General features: G+C 38.3%; 1 protein-coding gene and 1 non-coding gene across 2 annotated transcripts in view; one reads left to right on the forward strand and one right to left on the reverse strand.

Moving 5' to 3' along the window:
• TTC27 (tetratricopeptide repeat domain 27) overlaps positions 1 to 17,110 on the forward strand; it is a 217,687-nt gene that overhangs the window by 62,761 nt on the left and 137,816 nt on the right. The gene's annotated exons all lie outside the window — the stretch shown is intronic.
• Positions 9,055 to 9,161, reverse strand: LOC111762833 (U6 spliceosomal RNA). Its single transcript, XR_002795846.1, has one exon. It is a non-coding gene; the product is annotated as a U6 spliceosomal RNA (small nuclear RNA).

The raw sequence follows: 17,110 nt of genomic DNA on the forward strand, positions 1-17,110 counted from the left end.
GGATAACTAGTATAATGGGGAAGGGATGATATAACTCTCCTCTAGCAGTGAAGACTTGTTTTGAGGATCAAACTGCAAAGTGTATATAAAAGTACTTTGGAGTAGGCAGAGGTCAGTGCACCCATAGCATTTATTGATGCGCTAGGCCATCTGGTCACTGGATGTAGGAGATCATTCCTATTTTTACTCAGCCAAAGTGCATAAGACCTGTTTGGAATTGCCTGGAGGTATGGAAGAGAAGAAAGCAGTGAGGAAAGAATTGGTACTTTCTTTCTTGCTGGGCATCCAAGTACCTACTTGGGCAACAGCATGGTAGCCTGGGACTAGATGAGGTGGTGAACTATGAGGCTATGCAGTATCTTCCTCTGGGAATCAGAGAGCAAGTACAAGTGCAGAAGTCTTAATATCCTACCAGAAGATGATAGGACTTGGAGGGATAGGGACTGTGGTTAGTGAGCAATCAGTAAGTATTTGATAGTTGAAACAAATGAATCACTTACTGGTCCTGGAATTTGTTGTTTTAATTAGGTGTCCTAACTTTTACTAAAATGATGGTGAAATCTTTCTTTTTGGAGAAATTTTTGCCATTCTTTTCATGTTGATGCAGCGTGTTGAATTATATGTGAGATATGTTGGGAGAATCTTTCAATTCAGCAATGTATAGGCCTGTCATAAGAGGAATACTGCTTTTGAAAGGTTATCATTGTGTATAGCTACTCCTTTTGTCATTATGTAGTGCACTAGTATATCTACATGTTTCAAGAAAACCTAACAAGTCACAACAAAAATAACCCACATTGTTGTTGTTTTTTTTAAAGATTTATTTTATTTATTTCTCTCCCCCCTAACCCCCAGTTGTCTGTTCTCTGTGTCCATTCGCTGCAGGTTCTTTGTCTGCTTCTGTTGTAGTCAGCGGCACAGGAATCTGTGTCTCTTTTTTGTTATGTCATCTTGCTGCGTCAGCTCTCTGTGTGTGTGGCGCCATTCCTGGGCAGGCTGAAATTTCTTTTGTGCTGGGTGACTCTCCTTATGGGGCGCACTCCTTGTGCGTGGGGCTCCCCTATGCGGGGACACCCCTGCGTGGCTTGGCACTCCTTGCACGCATCAGCACTGCTCATGGGCCAGCTCCACACGGGTCAAGGAGGCCCGGGGTTTGAACTGCGGACCTCCCATGTGGTAGACAGATGCCCTAACCACTGGGCCAAGTCTGCTTCCCCCCACATTATTTTAAAGAGCAATTTTTATGTTGTATGGGCATGATAATTTAACCACACAGGCCAGCTTGCCTTCACCAGGAGACCTGGGCATTGAATTCTGGACCTCCTATATGGTAAACCGGAGCCTAACTGCTTGAGCCACATCCGTTTCCCACAATTTTATTTTAATAGACATTCATTGATAATAGACCTTGTAGGTCTCTCTGGGTTATATCTTGGTGATATTTAAACGAGTAGGGGATAGGTATATTTTGTTTCTTATGTCCGTCTGTTGGTTATCTGTTACATAATAGGGTCTTAATATTTGTGGAATGCAGTTGAACTGAGTAACTTGTATGTATCTTCTGGTAGGAGTGACAATGAAAGAATGGGCATTAGGATTTGTGGGATCTTACAAGGCTCCTTTCTCGCCGTGGCCTCCCTTGTTAATGGGTAGATTTCTGTATCTGTTAATCATGGCGTAAGTTTGTGAGTTTCACTTCCAGTCATGGTGAAGTAACTGGTATTAGACTTGTCTCCCATTATACGCAACTTTTACAAAACTGGGCAAAGCATATGAAATAGATGAAAAAAAAAGGATAATAAGTCATGATCAAATAGGGTTTATTCCAGGACAACAAAGTTGATTTATTGTTTATAAAACAATCAATGCAAATTCACCTTATTTAGTAAATAGTTAGACCAAATGATCATCTCAAAGGAAACAGGAAAAGCCTCTGACAAAATTTAACCCTCTTTCATTATAGAATTCTTAGAAAGCTAGGAAAAGAAAGGTACTTAATTTCCTCAACCAGGTAAAGAGGACATGAAAAAATCTACAGCTAAAATCATTATTGATGAGAAACTATCTTTACCTCCTAAGATCGGGAACAAAGCAAGGATATTTTCTTTCTCCATATTTGTTCTCCTTTGAACTAGAAATCCAGCTAGTGCACTAAGACAAAAAGAAGACATAAAATTATGCAGATTGAAAAGGAAGAAGTAAAACTATATTTATGCATTGATGATATGATTGTATACATAGAAAACACTAAAGAATCTACCAAGAAAACTACTAGAACTAATAAACAAGGTTTAGAATACAAGGTCAGGGGACGCAGATGTGGCATAAGCATTTGGGTGCCTGCCTACCACATGGGAGGTCCCAGGTTTGATTCCTGGTGCCTCCTAAAGAAGACAAGACAGCAAGCTGATGCGATGGCTGGCATGGTGAGCTGATGCAACAAGATATAAAGAGGAATCACAATGAGGAAACACAATGAGAGACACAACAAGCAGGAAACAGAGGTGGCTCAAGCAATTGGGTGCCTCCCTACCACATGGGAGGTACTGGGTTTGGTTCCTATGCCTCTTAAAAACAGAAGGTGAGACACACAGAGCACACAATGAGCAGACAGTGGGCGCAAACAGTGGGGCAAGGGGGGGGGGTGGGAATAAATAAAATAAACCTTAAGGAAAATACAAGGTCAATATATATTATATACTAGTAATATATATATTATATATATTACTATATAATTACTAGTAATTATATATACTAGTAATGGATAATTGGAAATTTTAAAACCACTTAAAATAGCATGCTTAAATCAAATATTTAGTAATAAATTATCCAAAGCACAAGACCTGTACACCAAAAGTGACAAACAACAACAACAAAAAAAACTACTGAGAAAAATTAACAAAGACCTAAGTTAACAGAGAGATTTATCATGGATTGAAAGTCTCAGTATTGTTGAATTAGCATTTCCCCTCAATATAATCAGAATCCCAATAGGCTCTGTTTATTTGTTTCCAGAAATTCACAAGCGGATTCTAAAATTTATTTGGAGGACTTCTGTTTCTGTTATGGCCAAGAAGCTCTGATTGGAACCACCCTTCTGCAGTTCAAAATTATAAACTATGGGCAAAATACAATAAAAAATTACAAAAGCTAAATAAAAAGAAAACACAATCAACTGATGACACTGGGGAATGACCAAAAGCAGATTCTAGAGATGATGTTTTGCTTGGGAGTTGGGAATAACATTGGGTGATTTTCTTGCTTTCATTCTATGGCTAAATCTCACTGTGTTACATGTAGGGCAGCTAGATTTCGATAGCAAGTCCACTTTCTTTCTAGCATAAAGAATCATGGGACAGGGAAGCAGATTTGGCTCAACGGATAGAGCATATGCCTACCACATGGGAGGTCCAGGGTTCAAACCCAGGGCCTCCTGGCCCATGCGATGAGATGGCCCACGCGCAGTGCTGATGGCGCACAAGGAGTGCCAGGCCACACTGGTGTCCCCTGTGTAGGGGAGCCCCGCGTGCAAGGAGTGCGCCCTGCAGGGAGAGCTGCCCCACGCAAAGTAAAGTGCAGTCTGCCCAGGAGTGGCAGTGCACACACGGAGAGCTGACGCAGCAAGATGCAACAAAAAGAGACACAGATTCCTGGTGCCGATGACAAGACTACAAGCAGACAAAGAAGAACACACAGTGAATGGACACAGAGAGCAGACACCTTGTGGGGGGGTGGAGAGAAATAAATAAAGTAAATCTTAAAAAATATAAAGCTAATTAGTATAATCTAGTTGTTTTAAATCTGTAAATCCCGTTTTCAAAGAATCTAAATTGGGTCTGGAGATTAAGTTATTAGTTGCACAGCAAAATGTTAACATTTGGGCAGTTTGGCTGATGCGTATTCAGGAATTCTCAACCATTAAACTATTCTTACAACTTTTCTGAAGTCTGAAAATAAAAAGTTAAAAGTAAAAGCCCTCTGGCACAAATCTATAAACCATCATTGCTTCATGTCTAGGTAAGCAGTTTTATTTGGGGATATAACAGGTGGACATATGCTAGTCACCTTTAAGCTTCTGTCAATTTGCCTGTATTTCTTACTGGGTTTTGACTTTTGTCTTGCCTTATATATACCTCCTGTGCTTACTATGTCAGATATGTTCCAAGAACTCTGCTTTTGACCAGCATCTTTCTTTTGGGAGGTGCTGTGCTCTTGTCTTTAGTAACAAAGAAATGGTAAGGAGTTATGAAACAAACCTAAAAGACATAGATTAAATCAAGAAAAGAAGGGGGCATAATGGACCAGAGATCAGAGACTAATGCTTCTGGGAACAAGGTGCTCCAAGAGACTCATCTGCTGCAGACAACTAAACCCTGGAAAGGACATACTTGTTACAACTTTGGTAGTCTCATGAGTGATAAAGGGAGTATCTAGAGATTCTTTTCACCCAACAAACACACACAAATGTATGGACACACAAAGAGGAATTAGAAGTTAGGGCCAGGGTCAGAAATGAGAGACAGGGAGGTGGAGCTGGCAGCAAGCAGTTGAAAGGGGTGGTTTTCATAGCATTGCCAAGACCCTCAAACCCATGAGAAGTGATCCTAAATTCATGGTGCTGCCTGGCTGTGGCAGCAGAAACCAGTTGCCTCAAGAAGAAAACTTTCTGTCATCCCAAATTAAAATTGAGCCAAAAGCTCCACAAGCAGAAGAGAAGGCAAGCCATGATGATTCAATATAAACAACAAAGAGCAGACTAAAGGATTACAGAAATTGGAGTTTTCTGATTAATAATACAGAATAGCTACATACGGAATGCTTAAAGAAATAAAAGATGCAATCTCAAAGGTAGCCAAACAATTTCTGGTAGTTATTCAACTTTTATGATTTGGGGGTGGAAAGAAAACTTTTAGAATAATTTGAAATTAAAAAGCCAAATTACATAAAAAAGCAATCAATGCTTAGCCACATTAGAGAGACCTTATAGAACACCAATAAGTTTTGAATAACAGGTGTCCCAGAAATTCAAATCTAGACATTTACCTAAGACACTCGTTCATCTGCATCAGTTAGACATGAATAAGAATGCTTAACAATTGCACTGTTTGCCGTGGCAAGAAAGTAGAATGGCCTGAATGTTTATTGACGAGTGAATGGATAAATAAATAGTATTACTTTATATCTCAATTTTGAAATATTATACAACAGCAAAATGAAAATAAATGAATTATAACATTAAGGAACTATATGGGTGCATTTTATAGATATGATAAGTTAAAAAGCCAGTCTGATGAGAGTGGATGTAGCTCAGTGGCTGAGCACCTGCTTTGCATGTATGATGTCCTGGATTCAATCTCTGGTACCTCCTTAAAAAAAGAAAAAAAAAATAACAACCCAGTCTGAGATTCACAGGTGGTTATACTTTATAACTTGTATTTTGATTACTTTTAATCTTCTGTACATATCTGTACACAAATAAAAATGAAATCTAAAAACCATTTTGAGCAATAGCAAGATCATTCTAGTATTATTTTATCTAAGTAAGTTATTTTGAAGAATAGTGGTACTGATTTCACATACATTTGAAAATTTATTAGAGAAATTGTAGGTTTACAGAAAATTCATGCAGAAAATACAGAGTTCCTATATACTCCCATCACATGCTGTTTTCCCTTTTATTTCATTCACTTTGCGTTAGTGTGGTATCTTTGTTAAAATTGATGAAACAATGTCATTATAGTTATATTATTAAATATAGTCTGTAGTCTATATTAGGAGTCACTGTTTTTTTGTACCCTCCTATATATTTTTAAAAATTTTATTCTAGTAACATATACACATCTTAAGATTTCTCCCTGTAATCACAAATATATAATTCAGTGGTGTTTATTATACATTCATGATGATGTGCTACCATCACCACCATCTGTTACCAAAATTTTCCATTACCCCTAACAGAAATTCTGTATCAGTTAAGCATTAACTCATTATTTCCCTACCCCCACCCCAGCCCCATGTAATCTGTATTCTAGTTTCTGAGTGTATGAATTTGATTATTATAATTATTTCATATATGTGAAATAGTATTTGTTCTTTTGTGCATGGCTTATTTCACTTCACATGATGGCTACAAGGTTTATTCATGTTGTCACATGTACCAGAACTTCATTACTTTTTATGGCTGAATAATATTCCACTGTATGTATATAACACACTTTATTTATACAGTCACTGGTTGATGGACATTTGGGTTGCTTCAGTCTTTGGACAGTTGTGAATAATGCTGTATGAATTATAGATGTGAAAATATCTGTTTGAGTTTCACCTTTCATTTCTTTTGAATATGTACTGGGAAGTTGGATTGCCAGGTCATATTGTGATTCCCTACTTTACTTTCTGAAGAACTACTATACTGGACACAAACAGGGATGTAAGTCTTTTAAATCCTTTTCAAAATTTGTTCATAGATATTTGATTCTTTTTTTGCCGTGTGAGTGGATTATTTTCTTGATATCTTCTTTTGTTTATTACTAATATATAGAAACACTACTAATTTTTGCATGTTGATCTGTACACTGCCACTTTGCTGAATTTGTTTATTAGCTCTAATAGCTTTGTTGCTATTTTTCTGGATTTTTCTGGATTTTCTACGTATGAGATCATGTCATATGCAAAGAGGGAAAGTTTTACTTTTTTCCTTTCCAATTTGGATGCTTTTTTATTTCTTGCTTAATTTCTTGCCAAGTTACTGAACATTATACTTCTTGTGATAGTGGACATTCTTGTTTTGTTCTTGAACTTATAGGGAAAAATTTCAGTCTTTCACCACTGAGAATGTTAGGTATGAGTTTTTCATATATGCTTTATCATGTTGAGGAAGTTTCCTTCTATTTCTAGTTTTCTAAGTGTTTTTTCAAGAAAGGGTGCTGGATTTTGTCAAATGCCTTTTTCTGCATCACTTAAGATAATCATGTGCTTTTTTCCCTTTCATTCTGTTAATGAGGCATATTACAGTGATTGATTTTCTTATGTTGAACCACCCTTGCAAACCTGGGATAAATTCCACTAGATCATGGTGTATAATCCTTTTAAAATGCTGTTGGCGTCAGTGTGCTAGTACTTTGCTCAGAGGATTTTTTTGCATGTATTTTCATAAGGGATATTATGTTGGTCTGTAGTTGTGTTTTTCTGGCTTTGGTATTAGATGATATTGGATTCTTAGAATTAATTAGGAAGTGTTCTTTCCTCTTCAAATTTTAGAAGAATTTGAGCTGGATTGGTGTTAATTTTTCTGGGATTGTTTGATAAAAATTTACTAGTGACCTATATGGTCCTGGGCTTTTCTTTGTTGGGAGGTTTTTGATGACTGAGTCAATCCCTTGACTTGTTACTGGTCTTTTGAGATCTTCAGTTTCTTCTTTTTTTTTTTTTTTTAATTTTTTTATTTTTTATTGACTTTGTAATAATATTACATTAAAAATATATATGTGAGGTCCCATTCAACCCCACCCCCCCACCCCCCTTCTCCCCCCCCCCCCCAACAACACTCGTTCCAATCATCATGACACATCCATTGGATTTGGTAAGTACATCTTTGGGCACCTCTGCACCTCATATACATTGGTTCACATCATGGCCCATACTCTCCTCTATTCCATCATGTAGGCCCTGTGAGGATTTACAATGTCCGGTGATTTCTTCAGTTTCTTCTTGAGTCAGTGTACATAGTTTACATGTTTCTAGAAATTTGTCTGTTTCATCAAGGTCATCTAATTATTAGCGTACCATTGTTCATACTTTCATCTTATAACCCTTTTCATTTCTTATTTTAGTAATTTGTGTCTGCTCTTTTTTTTCTCTGCCAGCCTAGCCAAACTTTTGCCGATTTCAATGATCTTTTCAAAGAACCAACTCTTGGTTTTGTTGGTTCTCTATTGTTTTTTATTCTCTATTCTTTTTCTACATTTTGCAGTTAGGTATTTGATTTGAAATCTTAATTTTAAAAAAATATGTTTAGAGCCACAAATTTCCCTCTGAGAGTGCCTTTGCTATATTCCATAAGTTTTGGTCTGTTGTGTTTTTGTTTTCATTTGCCTCAAGATATTTCCTAATTTCCCTTGTGATTTCTTCTTTGACTCATTTGTTGTTTAAGAGTATTATTTAATTTCCACTTATTTCTGTATTTTCCTGTCTCCCTCTATTATCAATCTCTAGCTTCACTCCATTGTGGTTCAAACAGATAGATAGTATGATTTCAGGATTATATAATTTATTGAGACTTGTTTTGTGATCACACATATGATGTATTTTGGAGAATGATTCATGTGCCCCAGAGAAGAATGTGTATTCTGTTGTTGGAGGAAGTGTTGTATATATGTGTTAGGTCTAATTGGTTTGTAGTATTGTTTGAGTCTCCTATTTCCTTAATGATCTTCTGTCTTGATGATTTATCCATTATTGAAAATGGTGTATTGAAATCTCTGTTAGTGTAGAACCATTGAGTTCTCCCTTCAAATCTGTCAAATTGCTTCATATGTTTAGGGCCTCTGCCATTAGGTGCATATATACTTATAATTGTTATGTTTTTCTGGTTGCATTGACTCCTTTATCAATATATAATGATTCCCTTTGTCCCTCATAACAGTTTTTGACTTAGTCTATTTGTCTGATATTAGTGTAACTACCCTTGCTCTCTTTTGTTTAGTATTTGCATAGTATACTATTTTTTTCTTGTAGAAGAAATAAAAGTATAAAATGTAAGTCTTGCCTTCATGAAATTTATAATTTAACTGAGATCAGATAAATTTATGAAAATATAACTAGTAATGCCAGGAAGTTTAAGCTGCAAATTGACAGCACAAGTAAGTAAATCACTTAATTGCTTAGAAAGAAGAAAATATTTGTGACAGAGCAGTCAGAGATGGTTTTGATCACTAGGGGAGCAATTGCGTCAGGCCTTGAAATATAGTGGGTTTAGGTGGTGTGATGGCATGAGCAAAGGCATGAAGATGGGCAAGTGTAGGCTGCGCTCGTGTTTGTTCGTTTGTTTGTTTATAAAATAGGGAACGCTTCATGAATTTGCATGTCATCCTTGTGCAGGAGTCATGCTAATCTTCTTTGTATGGTTCCAATTTTAGTATATGTGCTGCCAAAGTGAGCACTGAACTTGTGTTTATTTAGCTGTGTTGGAAGATCTCTTTAGGGTAATAGTAAGCTTTAGGGAAAAATAGATATAAGAAAGATTTTAGAAATTCTACAGAACAAGGATAGGGATTTGGATTGCTGTTCCTCTTCTGGGACCACTTTATGGGTTAAATTCGGAATATTAGACCCATGCCAGTTGATATGGATTTGAACAATGAATGCTCTTTTAAATAGAAATCATTAAGAAGGGGATATAGTTCTGCTTTTTATCATATTTCTTTGTTCATAACTTTGTAAGGATGGACTGACCTGTGTGAACATAGTCCAGTTTGGCTTTAGCATAGCCAATTATGCCCCCACAAATGGGCTCTGAGCCACCTTTGATTTATCTGTAGAAAAAGGAGCTGTCTGAAAACTCCTTCATGTTTAAAGGAGCAGACTGCTGTCATATAAAGAGGTCCCGATGACCTTTGGAAGAAGATTATTTAAAATGTGTAATGATAAGAATGAAAAGGACATGTGTTTTTAATGGAAACAATGCTCTAATTCTTGTTGGATGATGTTATGAAAATTTTATTTGCTACTTTTCAGGGGTATGAGAAATATTGCATAGTGGGAAATTGTTTGCTAAATAAAATAAGCTATACATACAGCTGGTCAAATATTGAAATTTGTTTTTTTAAAGCAACCAACCTTTATTTTTTAGACAGTTAAAGTGGTATCACTGACTTTCATTTCAAGCAGTTAATAGTATTTTCTCAGATGTTAAATTATTATAGCTCTTTTTAAAAATATTAGGTTGAGCATGAACTTAGGTGGCATAACTTAGAATGATAAGCTCCTATTAATACTTGCAGAGCAGTGTCTCTAAATCTCCCCCCCCCCATGGCTCTCTCATCTGTTTACTCTTTGTGTCTGCTCATTGTTCTGCTTGTTATCTCCACTCATTGTCTCTGCTTGTTGTGTCCGCTCATTTGTCAACTTGTTGCATCAGCTCATCTTCTTGAGGAGGCACTGGGAACGGAAGAGAGTTGGAGTTTTGAGATGGGGACTGGGAAATAAACACACAAGAGAACACAGAGGAATAGAGACAGCTCCACAGACACAACAGAGGCCCCAGGAAGAGAGATGAGCTGTTTGCCTGATAGTCTACAGCTGATCTTGAGAGACGCAAGCCTGAGCCTGGAGAAAATTGAGCCCCAGGGAGAGAGACAAAGCCTAGAGAGCCTGATGGCCTACAGCTGAATTTGGAAGAAGCTGGGACCACGGAGCCTTAAGAAGAAGATAGCAGCTGAGCCCATAGAGAAAAGAGTCCTGGGAGAGAGATGAGATTTATCCCAGCCTACAGCTGATGTTGGAAGAAGCTGGGACCATGGAGCCTTAAGAGGAAGAGGAAGGCTGAACATCAGCAGCCACCTTGCTCCAACATGTTACAACGGACTTTGGTGAGGGAAGTAACTTATGCTTTATGGCCTGGTATAAAGCTTCTAACCCCAAATAAATACCCTTTAAAAAAGCCAACAGATTTCTGGTATTTTGCATGAGGACCCCTTTGGCTGACTAATACACTTGTCATTTTAAAGAGTGAAATGACCAACAATAGCATAAAAAATGAGGCACTTAATGTACCACAAAAGGACACTTGTTTATATGAGAGCTGAAACAAGAAGGCATAGGGCTGCCTTTTTTGACCTCAGGTGGAAAGTCAATATTGAGTGACTCAAATTTTTTGCTGGTCTGGGCATGTCTGTGAATGGCCAAGAAAGTGCTTTAGTATTGATTTTGGGGTTACAAATAAATTTTAATGAGTAGTCGAATTTGTAAATATGGAATCCATGAATAATTTGAGGATTTGACTAATTTACATAATCAGTGCAATCCTTAACAAAATTCTAGTAGTTTGATTTTTTGGTTTTGTCTAGTATTTATTTAACTCCTCTTCTCCTCCCTCTCCCTCTACCCTGCTGTTTTTGCTGTCTGTGTCCATTTGCTGTGTGATCTTCTGTATCTATTTCTTTTTTTGGTCTTCTGATTTTTTCTCCTCTAGGATTTACCGAGATTTGATCCTGGGAAACTCTGATGTGGAGAGAGGTTCCCTGTTAGCTGTGCTGCCACCTCAGTTCCTGATCTCTGCTGCGCTTCACCTTGACTCTCCCCTTTGCCTCTCTTTTGTTGGGTTATCATCTTGCTGTGTGACTTACTTGCATGGGCACTGGCTCACCATGCGGACACTCTCACTGTGTGGGCACTCAGCTCACCATGCGGGCACTGGCTTACTGTGTGGGCACTGGCTTACCATGTGGGCACTGGCTCATTGAGCATGCTTTTTCTTCTTTTCCCTGGGAGGTCCCAGGGATCGAACCCAGGTCCTCCCATATGGTAGGCAGAAGCCCTATCCCTTGAACCACATCCGCTTCCCTATTATGCTTAGTTTTTGTTGCTGTTTTTAATTTTTGTGGAATTCATGCAAACTTTAGGATTAATTTGAAGATGCAAAGGACTAGGAATAGCCCAGTCTTGAAGAACAGAGCTGTAAGACTTATTTTTCTTTAAAGAGTTGTTATTATTATTTTTTATTTCTCTCTCTTCCCCACCCTCCCCACCCTCCCCACCCCAGTTGTCTGCTCTCTGTGTCCATTTGCTGTGTGTTGTGTTCGCCTGTATTCTTGTCAGTGGCACCTGGAATCTGTGTTGTGTTTTTTGTTGCATCATCTTGCTGTGTCTGCTCTCCATGCGTGTGGCACCATTCCTGGGCAGGCTGCACTTTTTTTGTGCTAGGTGGCTCTCCTTCCAGGGCTCACTCCTTGTGCATGGGGTTCACCCCTGTGTGGCACCGCACTCCTCGCGTGTATCGCATGGCGTGTGGGCCAACTTATCATACAGGTCAGGAGGCCTTGGGTTTGAACCTTGGACCTCCCACGTGGTAGGCGGATGCCCTATCCATTTGGCTAACTCCGCTTCCCTAGAGCTGCAAGACTTTTATTGCCACATAACAAGACTATTATAAAACTATAGTAATTAAGATAGTGTTTAACAAATTTTGACCTTGCATCAGCAGCAGCAGCATTATCTGGGAGCTTGTTAGAAATAGAATTTCTTTAGCTCAACATGTATAATACTGAATCAGAATCTCTCGGGTTGAGGCCAAGGAATTTTTTAAACAAATTCTCTAGGTTATTCTGATGGACACTGAGGTTTGAAAAACACTGAATTAAGACATTTTGACAAGGAAATACCTACTGACCACTGAAACAGAATCCAGAAACAGATCCATGCATATATAGTTAATCTGATTTATGACAAAGGGGCATTACAGCACAGGGCGGGAGTGGATAGGCTTTCAGTAAGTGGGTCTAGATGAATTATACATCCATATAGAAAAAGGTGTCTTAACCCCTTTATCATATTGTATATAAAAATCAATTCCAGAGAGAGAGAAAAATCTAAATGTAAAAGGCAAAACTATAGAGCTTTGGAGGAAAAACAGGAGAACAACTCTGGGACCATAGCATAGGCAAACAGGACAATAAAACTGTTAAGATAAAATGAAAAATGATAAACTAGACTATACAACTATTAAGTACTAAATTTCTTAAAAAAATCAAATGATACCATTAATATTTGTAAAGCAATTAGAACAGTGCTGGGCAGCACATAAGAGGTATTATACAAGTGTTTGATTAATAAGAATAAATAAATAACGTATTTTCCACCCCCAACAAAAGGAGAGAGGATTTGTATCCAGAAAATACAAAGAGAAACTACAAATAACAAGAAAAATCCTGACAACCCAATAGAAAAAAACAGGCAAGTGACTAAACAAAGGGGCATCAAAATGGTCATTAACATACAAAAAGGTGTTCAACTGTATTAGTCATTGGAGAAATGCATTTTTTTTTTTGAAGATTTATTTGTTTATTTCTCCCTTCTCCCTCCATTGTCTGCTCTCTCTGTCCATTCGCTGTGTGTTCTTCTGTGTGTGCTTGTATTCTCATTAGGTGGCTCCAGGAACTGATCCTGGGACCTTCCAGAGTGGAAGAGTGGTGACCATTCTCTTGAGCCACCTCAGCTTCCTGGTCTGCTGCGTCTCTTATTATTTCTCCTCGGTGCCTCCTTCTGTTGTGTCATCTTGCTGCAACAGCTCTCCGTGTCGGCCAGCACTCCTGTGTGGGCCAACACTCCTGCCTGGGGAAGCATTCTGTGTAGGCCAGCACTCCGTGTGGGCCAGCTCGCCACACGGGCCAGCTTGCCTTCACCAGGAGGCCCTGGATATCAAACCTGGGACCTCCTATATGGTAGACAGGAGCCCAATTGCTTGAGCCACATCTACTTCCCAGAAATGCAAATTAAAATTGCAAAAAATTAGACAATGTCAGGTGTTGACAAGGATGTGAAGCAATAGGAACTCTTTCATATTTCTGTTAAGAGTACAGATTGGAATAATTATTTAGAAAACTGGCAGTATCTCTGAAAAATGTATCATTCTCTGTAACCCAGCAATTTTATTTCTAAGTATATACCCAGCAGAAATACTTGTATATGCTCACCTAAAGAACATGTCCTAGACCTAAATGATACTGCATTGGTGGATACAGGCCATTATACATTTTGTCAAATCATATAAAACTGTATAGTACAAAGTGTAAACCATAATATAAACTACAGACCTTGTCTAATAGCAGTGCATCCATATTGGTTCATCAATTGTAACAAATGTACTGCACTCATGTAAGATGCTATTAATTGGGGAAAATGTGAGAGCGGGGTGGGCGGTTATATGGGAATCCCCTATACCTTTTTTTTTTTAAGTAGAATTTTTTTTTTTTACAGATTTAATTATTTATTCCTCCCCCCCCCCCCGCCCACCTGGTGTTTGCTCTCACTTCTGCTGTCTGTTGTCCCTTCTCTGTCTGCTCTCTGTGTTTGCTCTTCTTCTCTTTAGGAGCAGCAGGAACTGAACCTGGGACCTCCCATGTGGGAGAGAGGCACTCAGTCGCTTGAGCCACCTCAGCTCCCTGCTTTTGTTGTATCTCTCACTGTCTTTCCTCTTTGTGTGTCCTTGTTGCATCATCTTGTTGTGTCAGCTCGCCATGCCTGCCCATCACGCCAGCTTCCTTTCTTGTTTGTCTTCTTCAGGAGGCATGGGGAACCAAACCCCGGACCTCCCGTGTGGTAGGCAGGAGCTCAATTACTTGAGCCACATCTGCTCTCCCCTCCCAATACTTTCAGTGTAACCTTTCGGTAATTTAAAACTCTAAAAATAAAGTTTATTTTATATGTATGTGTGTGCGTGTGCATATATATATATAAAAGAATATGTCTAGAATATTTATAACAGGACATTCTAATAGCATGTCTAGAAAGTTTATATCACATTCATAATACCCCTACCTTGAAACTACCTAAATGCCCATTAGTAGTAGAATGGTTAAATCAGTTCATGTAGTGGAGTATTATTCAGTAATAATGAAAGGAACATTCTGTATATGCAGCTATATGGATGAATCTTTCAAGCATATTGTGAGAAGTAAGACATAAGAAGTGCCCTATGATGACATTTGTATAAAGTAGAAAACCATGCAGACTGGTTTATGATGTTACAAATGAGGAGAGTGGTTACCCTTTGCAGTGGGCAGAGAAATGACAAGGCAAGGCTGCTGGTAATGTTCTGTTTCTTGATCTGGGTGCTGGTTACATAGGTTTGTTCAGTTTGTGAAAAGTCATTGTGCACTTTACTATATCTGTAATAGCTTTCTGAAGAGAAAAAGCGGGTCTTGTAGCCATTTCTTTGCCACATCAAACGAGCCACCCAGCCAGCACAGGAATGGCACTGCACACACGGAGAACTGACACAGCAAGATGATGCAACAAAAAGAGACACAGATTCCAGGTGCTACTGACAAGAATACAAGCAGACACAGAAGAACACACAGTGAATGGACAGAGAGAGCAGACAACTGAGGTGGGGTGGGGTGGGGTGAGGAAGGGGAGAGAAGTAAATTAAAAAATAAATCTTTATATATAAAAAGAGTCACATGTAACATTGTCACTCATTGTCAATAGAGTTGCAGTGGGCCTTCTTTCATTATTCTGAAAGAACAGTGTCTTTAAGGAAAGGAAGGTTAATAAAACACCTTTTCTTAGTACCTTTTAACCAAACTAGAATTTCTTATATAAAGTAAATAATTTCTGACTACTAACAAATTCATTCTGGTTTTTTGTGTAGAAGTATTAAATTCATTTAAGTGTTGAATATATCTTCCATATTGTCTGGATGAAGATAAATTCTGAACTTTAAAACTCATCAGCTGTATCAGTACTTTGCTTGGGAAGAATCTGATTTGTTTCTTTGAACCTATCAGTGCTAGAAAGTATTCATAATACAGGAAGGTTTATTCATTTCTGTATTCTAGCCAAAAGCACAGAAGCCTCAAACAGCAGACTTTCACATATCTAGGTGATTCTGCATCTTTTTGCTTACTTTAACAAGGGGACATAAATGTAGCTGTTATGGTTGTAAGGGATTTTTTGTGCAACTAGTTGTTTTCAAATTAATACTGTGTGAACACTCCACCAAACACCAGACTGGAGCTGCCAGACACCCTTAAGTCTACCAGTACATGATTTAATAATAGGAGACATGATTTGGATTTGTGCCACTTGAAAAGAATTCTGAGAAGCTGAATGTTTGTGTGGAAGGCCAGTGTACAGGGCTAGCAAGTGTTAGACATTTTGGATTTGATGATAACTAAGTAACATCTACATGTTCTTGTGCCAAGTGGTTTACTGCCAGGCCAAGTACTGCGGGCATGCTGAATTAGACTAGTCACAGCTTAATTTGTCTTTTGAATGATTTGCCTTTTAAGAGTGTTCTTTTAAAAATGTAATTTAATTATATAGAAACACATCAGAACCTTTTCATACACTAAAATAACGCAAATTTTGGGAAATAAATTCCGAAATATCATCATGACTTTTTTAAAAAAGCAACAAATCTACTCCTAGGTATATTCCCCAAAGAATTGAAAACAGGGACTCATACAGATACGTGTACATCAATATTAATAGCAGCATTATTGACGATATTTAACGGTGGAAACAACCCAGGTATCTGTCAAAAGATAAGTGGAAAAACAAAGTGTGGTATATCTGCAGTAGAATATTATTCAGCTATTAAAAGGAATGAAGTTCTGAAACATGCAACAGCATGATGAATCTTAATACTATGCTGGGAAGTGGACTTGGCCCAGTGGATAGGGCGTCTGCCTACCACATGGGAGGTTCACGGTTCAAACCCCGGGCCCTCCTTGACCTGTGTGGAGCTGGCCCACGTGCAGTGCTGATGTGCTCAAGGAGTGCCCTGCCACGCAGGGGTGTCCCCTGCATAGGGGAGCCCCACGTGCAAGGAGTGGACCCCGTAAGGAGAGCTGCCCAGCGTGAAAGGAAGTGCACCCTGCCCAAGAATGGCGCCGCACACATGAGAGCTGACACAACAAGATGATGCAACAAAAAGAAACAGATTCCTAGTGCCGCTGATAAGGATAGAAGCGGTCACAGAAGAAAACACAGTGAATGGACACAGCAGACAACTGGGGGTGGGGGTTGAAGGGGAAATAAATGAAAAATAAAATCTTAAAAAAAAATACTATGCTAAGTGAAATAAAATAAGCCAGGCAGACACAAAAATACAAATAGTGTATGATTCCATTTATATGGTGAATATCTAGAATAAGCTAATTCATAGAGACAGAAAATAGATCAGAAGTTTCCAGAGGCTGTAGGTGGGATAAAAGGAACTTATTTCTTATTGGGGTACAGCTTCTGTGTGGGTTAATGAAAAAGTTTTGGTAATGAATGGTAGTGATGGTAACACAAGATTGTGAATGTAATTAACACCACCGTTGAATTGCACACTTAAAAATGGTTGGAAAATAAATGTTGAAATGGCAAATTTTATTTTGTGTAT

Source organism: Dasypus novemcinctus, chromosome 17, assembly GCF_030445035.2.
Source record: "Dasypus novemcinctus isolate mDasNov1 chromosome 17, mDasNov1.1.hap2, whole genome shotgun sequence".
Classification (NCBI taxonomy): Eukaryota; Metazoa; Chordata; class Mammalia; order Cingulata; family Dasypodidae; genus Dasypus; species Dasypus novemcinctus.